General features: G+C 37.7%; 1 protein-coding gene across 2 annotated transcripts in view; it reads left to right on the forward strand.

Moving 5' to 3' along the window:
• PSD3 (pleckstrin and Sec7 domain containing 3) overlaps positions 1-14855 on the forward strand; it is a 661802-nt gene that overhangs the window by 39608 nt on the left and 607339 nt on the right. The window lies entirely within an intron of this gene.

Here is a 14855-nt window from a genome sequence, read left to right on the forward strand (position 1 = left end):
TGCACAGGCAGAATTCCTACCACAGCAGAGACAGAAGATGCATGGTACGGAAAATCGGAAACTTAACTCTTTTATTGCAGGTAGTCATCAATGGCTCTGTAAGGAGGCAGAGGAAAAGAACCAGAGAGTTTCTGTTTAATGCATCTCACCTCATGCACAAATATTTTCTTACACAAGGAAACTTGAGGCTGTGTTAATAAATTCATTGTCTAACTTCAATTGGGTTAGTTCCAAAAGTGAAGACTGTGGGGAATAAATGCAAACGTTTTTTATTTAAAACATTTTTTTGAAATTTTAAGTTTTTGTATCTGAAATTGTATTCCTTGGCCATTGGTAGCTTATTTATTCTTCCATCTTTCAAACTTGCATTCCACTATATTTATTTTTTGCCGTAAGATGAGTTATATCTATTTGAAATCTGAGAGACTATACTTAATTTGTTATATATGTGCAAATTCATTACCACCTGATGTAGAAATCCTTCCTTGGACATCAGAAGGCTACATTTAAGGCTGGTGAGGATGACTTGCAAGTCTTGTTTTTCATTATCAAAATTGAAGTTGCTGAATGTAAATGAGTCTCATTTAAGGGTCATCAAAGGTGCTACCCCCCTCTTCTGTTGAAACGTAACAGTTTGAGAGTGACCCAAGGGTGGTGAAGACCTCAGTGGGCAGGACATCTAGGCTGATGGCCATCCGAGTGAGGTGGAGGGGGCAGCAGTCATTATCTTGGATACAGTATGGGATGCAAGTCATCATCTATCACATCAGTTCACATTTCTAAAATATACTGGTGCCACATCCATGCTCAGATCCAGGTGGTTTTTCCGGTTACTTTCAGGTAGTAAAATGATTTCCTTTTTTTTTTAATTGGCAGCACCAATGACCATTCCTTATATTCTGACATCATTTTTTATTTTGCTTATTGTTTTTTTCTTTTTTTTTTAACTGAGCTCTTACATGATTTATCTTGTGTAACCATCTTAAACATTTTATTAAACATAAAATAATTTGTCTTTGTTTATGAAGTAGGCTTTTGGAACATCCTATGTTGGGATAATTTTTTTGTTTCTCAGTTGGCAATAAAAGCTTTATAGAGGTGCAAACATTTAAAGTTCACTTAATGGTCTATAAAACTTTTTGTATTTTGTGGAAGTATTAGCTTTAGTTCTTCCTGATTTTTCTATTATATTGGTTATCTACATTTTACTTTTGATTTATGCAAAAGTATAAGACTTTGTTTTGATGTGATGCACTGTAAATGTTAAAGTGTTGAATAGTGACAGTATGCTATAGAAGGATGTAGTATTTTTGCTTTCTGCATTAAAATATCTCACGAAGGAAGGGAGCTGGATGGGTTTTATTTTTATTTGGTGTGTCTCTTTACTACTTTCTAAATTTGCAGTGTAACCGCAGAGTTTAATCCCCTGTCTTAATTGTTCTTATTTTGCTTTTCTGCCTTTGCCTTATGTTTTTGCTTTTGTATGTTGGAGTATCTCTTTCCTTCCTGCATCCTAGTTTTTATTTCTGTTCTCATCCTCTTTGGAAGATTCTGAGAGCATGCGGGGATGGATGGGAAATCCAGTCATAATGATCGGGTGGGACAGCTTGCTGCCCGCACTGGGGATGGAATGGGGAGGGGCACACCTGTCGTTGTGTATGTAAGCCAGACCCAGGCTGGGACATTGTCTCTTGTGGAGAGCACAAGACACAGAACAAGGATGTGAAACCTCAGTACACTGGACAGATGAAGTGTTTGTGCCTTTGTTCTGCCCAAGCAAAGTTAAAACTGGCTCTTACCACCATTTTGTGGTCAGCCAGGAGGATGTCCTAGTGAGGACATCCTATCCGCTGGGAAACAAAGGCCTTGTGGGCCACTTTTGAAGAACTGTCAGAGTTACTTTTACTTCTTGAATAAAGGTTCTTGAGTAACTTTAAAAATAAATGCCCAATGTACTGTGGGTTTTTTTTTTTTTAAGGAAGTCAAGATACTGATCATATCGGGCATAAAAGGTTCTGTGTTTTTCCTTTTTTTTAGACTTAATTTTTAGAGGACTGTAAACATTCTTGATAATTTTCAAGGAACATTCATTTTCAGTCATGCTTTAAGTTCTAAAAGATTTATGTGAAGACTCTTCTGTTATTTTAACTTATTTTCTACCTTTGTGTATCTAAGGCAAATTACATTGGAATAAAACATGGCTCTAATTTAAAATGGAAGTGCCTTTGAGAGGGAAGGGTTGATTATGTCGGTGATACCGTGTACTGTTTATTTTTTTCCTTTAGCCTCCAAAATATTTCCATCCACTATATCCAAACAAAAAGCTGTGTTTAGTTTTCATTTATATTTCTTTTTCTAGCCAGAGCACTCGATAATTACTGTAAGAGTTTAAGTTGCCCAGTCTAATCAAATGTCTTCAGAGTTGGAAACTACATGACATCTGTTGTTTAGAATAATCTATATCGGACACAACTCAGATGCAAAGTCTTTTTCCAGGATCTAATGTTTCTTCGGAAGATGAACGGCAGACAGCAAGGAATCCATCTTTTCAGAATTCCGTTTTCACTGGAGGCTAGGATTTATGTTTAGATACCTGTGGACATAATAATTCCAAAATTACCTATTTTGTTGAGTTACAGATCTGAGAACAGACAAAACATTTGAAATAGGTGGATCTCTTTTGTTTCCTTTGTATGATGTGACTGTATTCAGTAATAAACAATGAGTGTTTTCCTCAGACTTTACCCTGTGTCAGAATCTCTTGAAGCGTTTGTTGAAACACAGATTGCCAACCCCTAATCCCCAGAGGGGGGACACAGTGGCTCTGGGAAAGCCTGAGAATTTGCATTTCTAATGAGTTCTCAGACAATGCTGATGCTAGCACAGAGATCCGTGCTTTGAGAGCGACTGCTCTAATTAAAAAGTTACAGCAAAATAATTATACAACTTGATTTGAATCAGAGTTTCTATTTTCATTCTCTGCGTCTGCCAGAGACACTGAAAGATTAATGTGAGAATTAAAAATTTTGATGAACATATTTTGAGAAAAAGTATATTTTACAAAACCTAGTATCTCCTGTGATACTCCTAAGTGTACCAGAGGACATATATAGCCCCTGAGGCTAAGAAGTTTTTGTTCAGTGATATGCTGTCTCTTGGGTTTGACCTTTGCAAATGAACCTGTGATTTGGTGTCAGATGGCCACTGTTGAGGCTGGATCCATTTAGTTCCAAACCCCGTCCAGTCCAATCTTCGGTCCAGTTGACCGATTTAACATCATAATATTTAATAAAATCTCACCTTTCCAGACTGGAAGATTGAATCAGCTCATTCTCTCATAACTCATATGCCCTGTGTCACTATTCAAAGAAATGGTGTAATTCCCCCTAGAACCTGTTTTTCTTGCTTTAGGCTTCACTTTATTTTTTTTATTTGTATTTTTTTTTTGGTGCATGATCTGGGAATCGAACCTGGGTCTCCCGCATGGAAGGTGAGCATTCTGCCACTAAACTACCTGTAGGCTTCACTTTTTAAAAAATTTTTAGTATTTATGGCTATTAGAGCATCTTTGGAGTGCCAGTCTTTTCTTTTAATATCCTCCACAGGATGTTTCAGCTTTTTTAAAAAAACGCAGCTATCAAATGAGATAAGAAAACAAGTAGTCAGCCATTGCGAATGCAGGCTCAAACACTATGGAAAAAAGAAGAGTGGAAGACAGCATCGGCATGGCTGGGTGTGGCTTGGCCATGGATCCACCAACCCAAGACTCCTAGGAGTGTGAACTAGTGGGAAGATGAGCCCCAGGGCTTGACTGATTGTGCTCTTAGAGAACTGTCATCACCTCTGTCACTTGCTGTGCAGGGCCTGTAGAATAACAGTGGAATTGGTTTGGTTATTAAATGTGCACAGCAGCAGAAGGGCCTAAATATTTTTCTTTCCAAACCTGGGACTACATATAACAATTATCTAAAGGGCCGTCATTCTGGTCATTTAGACTTGAGCCCATGTTAACAAAGTAACCTTTCAGAAAACCTAAGGACACAAATCAAAAAGATTACATTTGGCTATTATGGTAGTTTGAAGCTATTATGTACCCAGAAAAGGCCATGTTCCTTTAATCCATTTCTGTTGGTGTAGACCTTTTGTGGTTAAGACCATTTGATTAGGTTATTCCCATTAGAGATGTGACCCACTTCATTCAGGATGGGTCTTGATCTTTTTGTTGGACCCTTTATAAGAGGATAAAACACATACAGAAACTAAGTGTTGAAATTAAGAGAAGCCCATAGAAAAGACCCTAGCAGACGCCAGCCATGTGCCTTCCCATGAGATGGAGATGTCCTGGATGTTGGCAACCTGCCTGCAGAGTCCAGGTATCGTCCCGTTGATGCCTTGAGTTGGACATTTTCATGACCTAAGAACTGTAAATTGTAAGTTAATAAGTCCCCATTATTAAAAGCCAACCTATTTCTGTTATATTGCATTCTGGCAGCTTTAGTAAACCGAAACAAGTTATGATGGTCAAGCACTTTCTCTTGGCAGCCGTGCTGTGCCATGTTCCCACTCTCCCTGCATGGTGAAGATGTCCTTCACATTTGCGTGGAAAGAGGGCTCTGATGTTGGCATAGAATTTCAGACAAGGCTTCTTGGGGAAAGATCCCCATCAATCCCGAGACCTATGTGAGGTGAAGGAGGGTAATGTAGGAATAGTCTGGGATTTTACAGAATAGACTTTTTAGAGAAACAGGCTTCAGGAAAGAACTTAAGTACTGAGGTCTTTGGGATAAGGCTTTTTCCAGACTCTCTTTGATCCTGCTGGCTTAGCTAGAAAGACATTATCCATTATCCCCGCATTTCTGAATGGTGGCTTGTGGCTTTCATTGCTCTGAATATAGCGTGTCAGAATGACTTTTTGGTGGTAATATAGTAATTTGCATTTTCCAATAGAAAAAAAATGAAAAGAGGAGCATGAGATCCTGAGCGAATTGTGTGTGTGTGTGCACGTGTGGCACTTGCAGACATTCAAAATTACATATTGAGTGACTTAAATATACATTTTAATTCTGAAGAATGTTGATCTCTGGTTTGATTGCCACTTCAAAAAGGAAAAGTGTGAAAGCCTTCTGTTTTTCCTCTGGGCTTTAGGAAAGGAAGCGATTGTGGGAGCAGGGTGGTGGTAGGGAGCAGAGAAGGAACTGAGTACCTGAAGAAAGCTTAATCCTTCAAACATTAACCTTCTCTTTATTTTTACCTACTGAAAATGCGTATTTTGCTACTGATAAATACTGAAGAAGGAAAGGAAGAAGATTTTAATACTCATTATTAAAGAATGCCACAGACTTAGAAGCTATGTTGCCTGCTATTGCAAAGGAAAGTAGCAGAAAATGTAGACTCAAAAATGGAGTGAGTGAAGCATTCACCTTGGATGCAAAACTCAAGGAGCCACCAAAAAATAGGTAATCAAGACAGATAATACTTTAAAGTTATATTTTTAAAAATAAAAAATAATGCAAAAAAGCCAAGAAGAACAAAATATCAACATTTTAAATGAAGACGGAATCTGACAGGGCTGGCATTAGAGCCAGGTGAGTTAGATATGTCAGGCAGACCCCGGGGTGGATCCCATCTCATTTGAAATGTTGATATTTAATTAATCATAGACATGGTACATTAATTTTGATTTTAAAAAATATGTTGAAGTATTATTTATCTTGATTACTGAGATTTTGGCACCCCCTTGAATTTTGTACCCATGACAAGTGCCTCATTTACCTCACCTCATCCCACTGATAGACTGCATGAATTGGATTGATAAGAAAAAAATAAATAATTGACCTTAAAGAGGGTTGTAGAAAGCAGAGATGTCAGGGCAGGGCCCAGGAAGGCTTTCTTTAATTGCTTTTTTTCCCTTCAGATCTGACATAGGCAGAGATGTTTATATCTTGAATTGCTTTTTAATTTCTAATAGGGACATCTGAGGTCTGACTTTGCCAAATATAAGTGGAGTCTTTGAAAATGCAATGCAGAAATCTCGTACTATCAAATATGGTTAGTAAATGTAAGCTTGACTTTCATATGGTGATGAATTGACAAACCATAGCATAGATATTGCAATTTTAAATGTTATTGAAGGTGTGCCTTGAGAAATTTTGTCATTTATATATATTTAATACCCTGAATGTTAGGCTGAGGGTGAACCTTAAGTAAGGTCACTGTATAATATATCAACCAAATCAGTACACTTTTGAGAAAGAAAGTGGGTGCCACTGATTGCACCTGGACAACAGGCCAACTGGCCTGTGTGACTTAATAGCTTAAGTCATTAATTTCCTGCAAATTAGTGGTCACTGTTGACATTGTTATTGGATGCACAATCTCATAGATGTTCAGAGCACTTGACTGTACAATACAGACTCCTCATGGTGTTTTTGCTAAATGGGCCAATAAGAGGAATAAATACTGGTAGCTATGTTCATTGCATAACAAAACTTACCATTTTAATGGTACTAATCACTGGCATTGTGCACATTCACAGTGTTGTCCCATGTACACTACACAACACTATCTAGTTCCAGAACTTTTTTTATCAGCCTAAACAGAATACCCATGCCCAGTAGCAGTCATTCCCCATTGTCCCCTCCCTCCAGACCTGGAGCAAAAACTAACCTGCTTTCTGTCTCTATGGATTTGTGTATTCTGGGCATTTCATGTGAAGGGGATCAAACAATATGTGACCTTTTGTGTCTTAACATTTTCAAGGTTCATCCATGTTGTAGTATATATTGGTACTTTGTTCCTTTTTATGGCTGAATTATATTCCATCAGATGAACATACTGACATTTATTTATGCATTCTTCTATTGACAGACATTTGGGCTATTTCCACATTGTGGCTTTTGTCAATAATGCTGCTGTGAAGTGTAAGACTTTGTTTGAACTACTTGTTTTCAATTCTTTGGGGTTTATACATAGGATTGGACTTCCTGGGTCATATGGAGACTCTGTGTTTAACTTATTGAGGAAACACCAAACTGTTTGCCACAATAGCTGCACCATTTTACATTTCCACCAGCAATGTGTGAGGGTTCCAACTTCTCCACATCCTCACCAACACTTATTTTATGTTTTATTGTTTTTTAATGTCCATTCTAGAGTATGTAAAATGGTATTTTGTGGTTTGATTTGCACTTCCCAATAACTAATGAAGTTGAGCATCTTTTGCGTGTATTTATTGGCTATTTGTATGTCTTCTCTGGATATATGTTTGTTCAACTTCTTTGTCCATATTTTAATTGGTTTGTTTGAATCATAAGAGTTTATTTTTGTATTCTGGATCCCCAACTCTTATATATAATATAGGATTTATAAATATTTTCTCCCATTTTTCAGATTGTCTTTTCCTTCTCTTGATAACGACCTTTAATGCACAAAAATTTTAATTTTGATGAAGTACAATTTATCTATTTTTTCTTTTGTTGCTTTTACTTTTTATATTATATCTAAGAAACCATTACCAATCGAAGGCCATGAAGATTAACTTTTGTTTTTTTCTAAGAGTGTTCTAGATTTAGCTCTTATATTTAGGTTTTTGATCCATTTGAGCTAAGTTGTGTATATATGAGGTAAGGGTTCAACTCCATTCTTTTGTATATGAATATCCAGTTGTCACAGCACCATTTACTGAAGAGACTATTCCTTCTCCTTTTAATGATCTTGATGCTCTTATCAAATCTCAACTGACCATAGATATATGGGTTTATTTCTAGACTTTCAATTCTATTCCAGTGATTTATATGTCTATCTTTATATAGGTACCACACTGTTTTGTTTACTGTAGCTTTGTAGAAAGTTCAAAATCAGGAGTATAAATCTTCCAACTTTGTTTCTCTATTTCAAAATTGTTTTGGTTATTAAGGGTCCCTTATGATTCTATATGAATCTCAGGATAGGCTCTCCATTTCTGCAAAAAATAAGCTATTGGGATTTTGATAGAGATTGCATTAAATCTGTAGATCACTTTGGGAAGTATTGCCATCTTAATAATATTAAGTCTCTCAGTTAGTGAACACAGAATGTCTTTCTGTTAATTTAGGTTTTCTTTGATTTCTTTCAGTATGTTTTATAGTTTTCAGTGTACAAGTCGTGCATCTCTTGGTCAAATTTATTTCTGAGTATTTTGTTCTCATTGATGCTATTATAAATGTAATTGTTTTTAGATTTCCTTCTTGGGTGTTCATTGCTAATGTAGAGAAACAAAACCAATTTTTTGTGTGTATTTTTCTGAGAAGCTTTTGGAGCAAGGATTTTATGTCACAAACACTACCAAGCAGACATAATTATAAAAACAGAAAATCTGTTGCACAGAGGAAAAAGAGCTTTGGAAAACTTGACTAGCAGCGTCTATTTTGGATCTTCGGCAGTCACCACAGAGGATTTGTGATCCAGCTATTCCAGTCTCATCAGAGGGGCTGTGGCTGATATATTTGTGAATATTTATCATTAGGGCAGTATTTGCCATTCAGTCTAAGTCTTGTGGTTTTTTCATTATTGCACAGACTGAAGAGCCTTAGCATCTGAGAAAGAAAAATAGAGCAGAAATATATTTGTCTAACGTTAAAGAGTAAACATGGTCCTTTGATGAATCCATTTAGTAGAACAATTGTAACTCCATAACAGTATAGCACTGGATACTTTAGCTACAACATTCTTAGAGCAATTTGCTTTAAGTTTTGTTTTAGAAATCCAAGTTCATTATATGGCAGCATAATGCTTTAAACTCTGATGATATAAATGGTAAACTGTGCTAAATGTACTATAGCAATGCAAAAAAAAAATGCTCTCTATATTTCTAGGATATTTAAATGAACCATATCTAAGATTCAACAATTTAATTCAAAAAAATTTGGGAATACCTACTATGTGCCAGGCACTCTGCTGCATGCTAGGATCGGATTGCAAAGACATTTTCTATCTGTCCCACTTTCTGCCCTTTACCCCTTTCTGGACACTGGAGATTGAACACCACCACTGGACTTCTGATTAGTGTTGGCCAAGTGAGAGCGGTGACAGGAGCTTCTTGGATCTTGAAGCCTTGCTGCACCTTCTAGGCAGGGCTCTTCTCCTGTCTGACAGCTTTTCCCTGTCTGTGTAGCTTTCTCTGATTCTGGACAGGTTTCCCTGAGTGCTTGGGACGGTGGTAGCAGGAGGTGGGGTGGGCAGGAGAGGGGAAGGGAGAATACTGTACAGTTTCTTTCATATTTCTGAGCCCTAGTCAAATCTTTGTAAATAGTCCCCTTGTCAAACTGTCTCCAAATTGCTAATAATAGTACTGTAATCTGTGCTAATTTCCTGATTTTGATAGTTGTACTGAATATATGTAACTGAACTGTATATAACTGAGCCATCTGAAAATATATATATAAATATATGTGACACACATATAGGCACACACATACACACACAATACATACATACATGTACAGAAAATGCAAATGAGAAGGGTATGTTATTTCATATTTAGCAAATCTTTGCAAAGGTTATACCAGGATATTTGTATTATATTTGCAACTTTCTTTCTGTCTTATTTCAAAATGAAAGTATATGTATCTCACTGAAATGTCACCACGTATCTCACTAATATCTTTTATAGCCAAAGAATAAAATTTTGTTCTGGTACGGGATCTCATCCAGGTTCCCGCATTGCATTGTTTTTTTCTCTTTAGTCCCCTTAAATCTGGAATCATTCCTAAGTCTTTCCTTGTCTTTAACAATCTCAAACTTAAAAACTTATAGGCCATTTGTTTTTTAAAATTGTCCCCCAGTTTGGGTTTGTGGTTTAGATTCAGGTCATGCAGTTTCAGCATTACTACCAGAGAAGAGATGGTGTGTCCTCAGAGCATCACATACAAGAGACATACAATGTGTGTTTCTTAAATTATTAGTGATTTAACTTTGATTGTTTAGTTAAGGTTATTTGTGCTAGTCAAGTTACTATTTTCTCTTTATTATTAACAAGTGTTTGTGGGGAAATACTTTCATATATTTAAAAAAGATTATAATAGAGACAATAGAGAGCATAAATTAATTGTTAAATATCAACTAGGCAGTCAAATATAAGAAATGAAGTGCAGAGACGTGCTCTAAGATACTGTGGTATGATAGAGTTGATAATTGAGTGGGTTGTAGAGAAAATAGTTAACATAGAAGACAGCCTTTGTAGAAAACTTTTATATATTTTGGTTTTGAGAAATAACAGAATAATGGAATTGTTAGCTGGCTAAAAATACAAGGTCAAGAGAATACAAGAACATTGTTGTGTGCTGATAGGAATGATCAAGCAGAGAGGGGGAGATGGATAATTCAGTAGAGAGAGGAGATACTGGAAGCGGTGAAGTCCCTAAGCATAGTGGCACTATTGTCAGTAAGTATGGATCACCTAGTTCCAATTCCATCTCTGCTACCTACTAGCTGTGTGACTTTGGTAAGTCAATTAAGTTCTTTGTACCTTGGTTAACTCATTTGAAAAAATAGATCTGTTAGGACAATTAAATGAAAGGATATTTTTGAAGGACCCAGTAAAGTGCTATTGTAGTTGTTTATCATTTTAAATATGATCTTGAACTCAATGTTATTTAATATCTTAGACTTGTTTTTTTTCCATTTCCTCAGGTCTTTCCTCTCTTAAATTGTGTCTGATCTGTTATTTAGCCTGTATTTTTAGCTTTTAACTTCAATAGCTATCCATTTCATTTTTAATTCCATTTAGACTGTTCTACCTTTAGATAGTCTCCTGTTCTTTCATATGGTTTCTGCTCCCTTTTTTAGTGTTTTAATTATTTAAAAACATATTAATTATATAGTCCCATTTTTTATATTTCAGTTTGGAGGGAACACATATTTTCCTTTATATTTTTGTCTACTGACTTTCCCTCATGGTGATTCATTTTCTTTTTTAGTTTGGAAACTAACTAAACTGAGCTCATCTTCAGTTGAAGTTGTTTGTTTCTGTGGGTTTCCCATGAGCCATGGAAGGGGAAATGTCCCTACGGTCTTGGTTTATATTTTCATTTGCCAACTGTTCCATGGGTTTCACTGGTCTAGGAACCATTTTATTATCATTAATTGTGTAACTAATGGTTCCATAAATTAGGACTCCACACTTGCTATCAGCTGAGGATTGGAGTTTAGGTTTCTCATAGGAGGGTTTTTCTTTTGTTTATTTGACTTTTTAAAAAAAAAGTAGAATCCTAACTAGAGACAAGCTAGACTTTTTCTAGTCCTTCCTTTTAGGGACTTAGCTATATACAGCATTTCCCAGGTCAGCTCCCTACTTTGGAGAGGCCTAAGATGACATCTAAATGTTCTCCTTGGAGGCATTAAAACCTGTGCCTTTAAGGTCTTTACTGAGATTTGACGTGTTCATGGACCACCAGAAGTAGCTTGCATGCCTACTGTTCTGGTTATGACCTGTCCCACTACTTCTGATACCTGGAGATTGTCCACTTGTTCTTTTAAGTTTGAGTATGTGTTTACAATTTGTTGTTATGATTTATCCAGCATTTTTATGTGTTTGTAGAGGGATGAAATCTGTTTTGGTGACCATGTTGTTAGAACCAGAGCTCTGCTACTTAATATACTTAGAAGTAGATTTTATAAAGTAACCCAGTTTTGAAATTTTCCTGAGGTATATGCAGGCCATCCTTTTGTCTAGATTCTTTGAACTCTGCTCCTCTTTTGAGCCAGTTCAAGAGCTACGTATCAGGACTGCGTCTCATCAGCCCTTTGTAGAGCTGCTTTCTCTGAATTGCAGATTGGCATGATACCCTCAGTTTGTATGGGCAAATTATATAAGAAACAACCCTGTGAAACACTTCTCACTGTAGGGATACTGTTGAAGGCTACACTATGCCTTTCTGTCAGTATTTCTTGAGAGTAACTGGATTGTCTTTATTTTCTGGAAACTGAATTGAGTATCTGCTACTTTCTCTCTTTGAATGGGCTGTTAGAAAGCATAGAGCCAAATGTGTGACTAAGCTCCGTTGAATATAGGATTTCTGGGCATGCAATATTGGGTTCTAACCTCACTCTTGACTCCATCTTCTTTTACTGTGCTTATTTGCTCTTGTATTCTTATACAAATTTACTTTATCTGCTTTAACTATTTTACATCCTATCCAGAGTGTAGTGAATGATTATGTGAAAGAATAACCATGTGTAAATCACCAAGGTAGTTGAATGATAAAGTAAATTAACCTCTACAAGCTTCTGCTAGAGACAGAGAATAATTTATGATCCAAGTATAATCCAAGAGCCACAAGAGAGTCATAAATACCACAGAATACTAGGCAGCAATTAAAAATCACATTCTTGAAAAATGTTTAAAGAAATACGGCATACACACACACACAAACAAAGCATAAATGTGTGTGTTTGTGTGTGTGTGTGTAATGCTTCCATCCTTATTAACACCAGTAAGAGATATACAGCAGTATCTCAATAATGGTTATCTCCTTTTGGTAGGATTTCAGTTGGGTTTTATTTTCTTCTTGTGTGCTCTTCATTTTCTATAATTTCTATAATAAACATATATTTCCATGTAAGTATAAGGTGGAGAGAAATATAAATACCACTGTATCTCTCAGGGTTTCAGGAGGCACCAGCCTTCACCCCAGATGGTTCAAATGAAGAAAGTTGAATGATGGGATTAAAGGAATCAACAAAGGGGGTTGAGGTACCCCACAACTCAAAGGGAGCCATTACCTCCCCCATAGGTAGAACTGGAGCATGAAGGAGGAGCTGTTCCATCCGAGAAACACAGTCACTGCCAAAGACTGTGCCAGAGCAGGGAGCAGGAGGAAGGAAACACTGTGACCTTCCTCTCCCTTAGCCCTCCAGTCTCCTGATGGTGTCTCCGGTTGGCCAAACCGAGCAAGCAGGAGGCCTGGAGGGTAGCACCTCCCAGGAGGCAGGACGGGCAGAGAAGGACGGTACATGGACCCCAGGATGTGTGGTTGGTGGCAGCAAGGTGTGTTGTACAAACAGAGAAACAGAATTTCCTGGTGGTTCAGAAAAGGGAGAGATTAGAACCATGGGGGAAAACTTCATGTAAGAAGTAGATTTTAAGCTGTTTTTCTGAGGCTCACATGAGGTTATGACTGGCAACCATTTAAAAGCTATGGAGTTCTATAATATGCCAGCCCTTAGTAAGGTACATAGTACCACACATTGTAGGATAGTCCTACTTGCACAGAAATATTATTAAAAAGTATTGTAATCGTTAATTGCATCGAACACTTACCATGTGCCTGACACTGTGCTGAATGCGTTACATGAGAAAATGGATATTTCCTTTTGTGTATTAAATAACGATGCAATCCTGTGGACCCCTTCACAGAGACTTAAGTGTAACCATGTGAGTCCAGCCAGCGGTTAGAGGAATAGCTGAAGTCTGCTCAGGGACTGTGAGAATAAGAAGCTCTAAGGATTGAGGAGACTGTGCTGCCGATTTGGGTCTCTTATTCCTTCGATACAACCCCAGTCACTGCCAGAGCCACTCTAGCCTTCTGGTCAAGCCAAAGCGCCTTAGCACATAAAGAAAGCAAATGTCTGAAGCGCTGCACCAGGAATGGTGTATGTCCTTGCACAAGAGAGAAGTCTGGGCATGACAGCCTTGTCCCGCTTGCTCGTCCTTGGCTGGTGGCCAAGCCAAAGAAGAACACTCAGAAGGGCATATGACGCGACATATGTCCATCCTGGAAAAAAGATAGATGCTCATCTCTCTGCTGATATTAAATTATGTTTTTATCTGTTTTGTCCGTTTCTTGCCAAGTCTTTGGATGAATGAAAGTTCTGGTCATATTGTCAGATACCTGGAGGTTCCTTGAAAGGAAGAAGGAAAAAAGCACAAGTGAAAAGAAGCCAAGCTGAAATGAATTCAGTTGCCCTCTGCAAAGTAATAAAACACATGGCAAGGCAGGGTCTTCTTCTTGCTGGGTCTGACCCTCTGGTCTGCGCAGCTGTGCTCAAGGTCAGCCTTGGGTGGGGGACTGCCACCAGCGTCAGATGCATATCTGGTCCTTGCTGGCTCTTGATGCTCAGACCAAGGACAAATGTTAGGGATTTTACTTAACTGTATGGATTTCAACATGCAATCAATAAAAATATATTGAGGAATTTTTAATTCTTTTTGTCTTTTTGGTATTGTCTTTGAAATCCAGTATCTTTGAAATCTCAGTTCTGACCTTCCACATTTCAAGTATTCAGTAGCACCTGTGGCTAGTGGTTACAGTATCGGAGAGTACAGGCATGGTGGTCAGTGTGTTTTAAACACATATGCCAACTTGGGTTTTCTTTAAAGGGTCTAAATGTAATGAAGTGGTCTGCCCATTATAAAGTTGCTCTAGCCTTGCAGCACAGGTACAAGTTAATGATGAGTTCAGCTCACTGTAGGGCTAGTCATATTGGGGACTGACCCTCACTCACATTGCTTGAATTGCTTCAAGTGATGAAAATAAAAAAAAGTACAGGCCAGTGGGGCCCTCGGAGAAGTAGTCACGACAGAAGCAGTGTGGGCCCCAATGAGAACTTGTGACCAAATCTCTGAGTCCCAGGGATCTCAAAAGGGGCATTCTGAGCAAAGGCTGCAGAGGAGACACCCAAGGCTCATGGGGGAAAACAGTGGTCTGCTGGGGTCTGTGATAAGCTTGATTGAAGACCAGCCGGCGAGGTCTGTCAGGGCCTGTGCCTCCTGCTTCATATGGATATGACAACCTCACTGAGCCTCAGAACAAACTACAGATTAGATACTATTATCCTGAATTTATAGATATCACCAATAAAGTTCAGAGGAGTGAGTA

Source organism: Tamandua tetradactyla, chromosome 3 (assembly GCF_023851605.1).
Source record: "Tamandua tetradactyla isolate mTamTet1 chromosome 3, mTamTet1.pri, whole genome shotgun sequence".
NCBI lineage: Eukaryota > Metazoa > Chordata > Mammalia > Pilosa > Myrmecophagidae > Tamandua > Tamandua tetradactyla.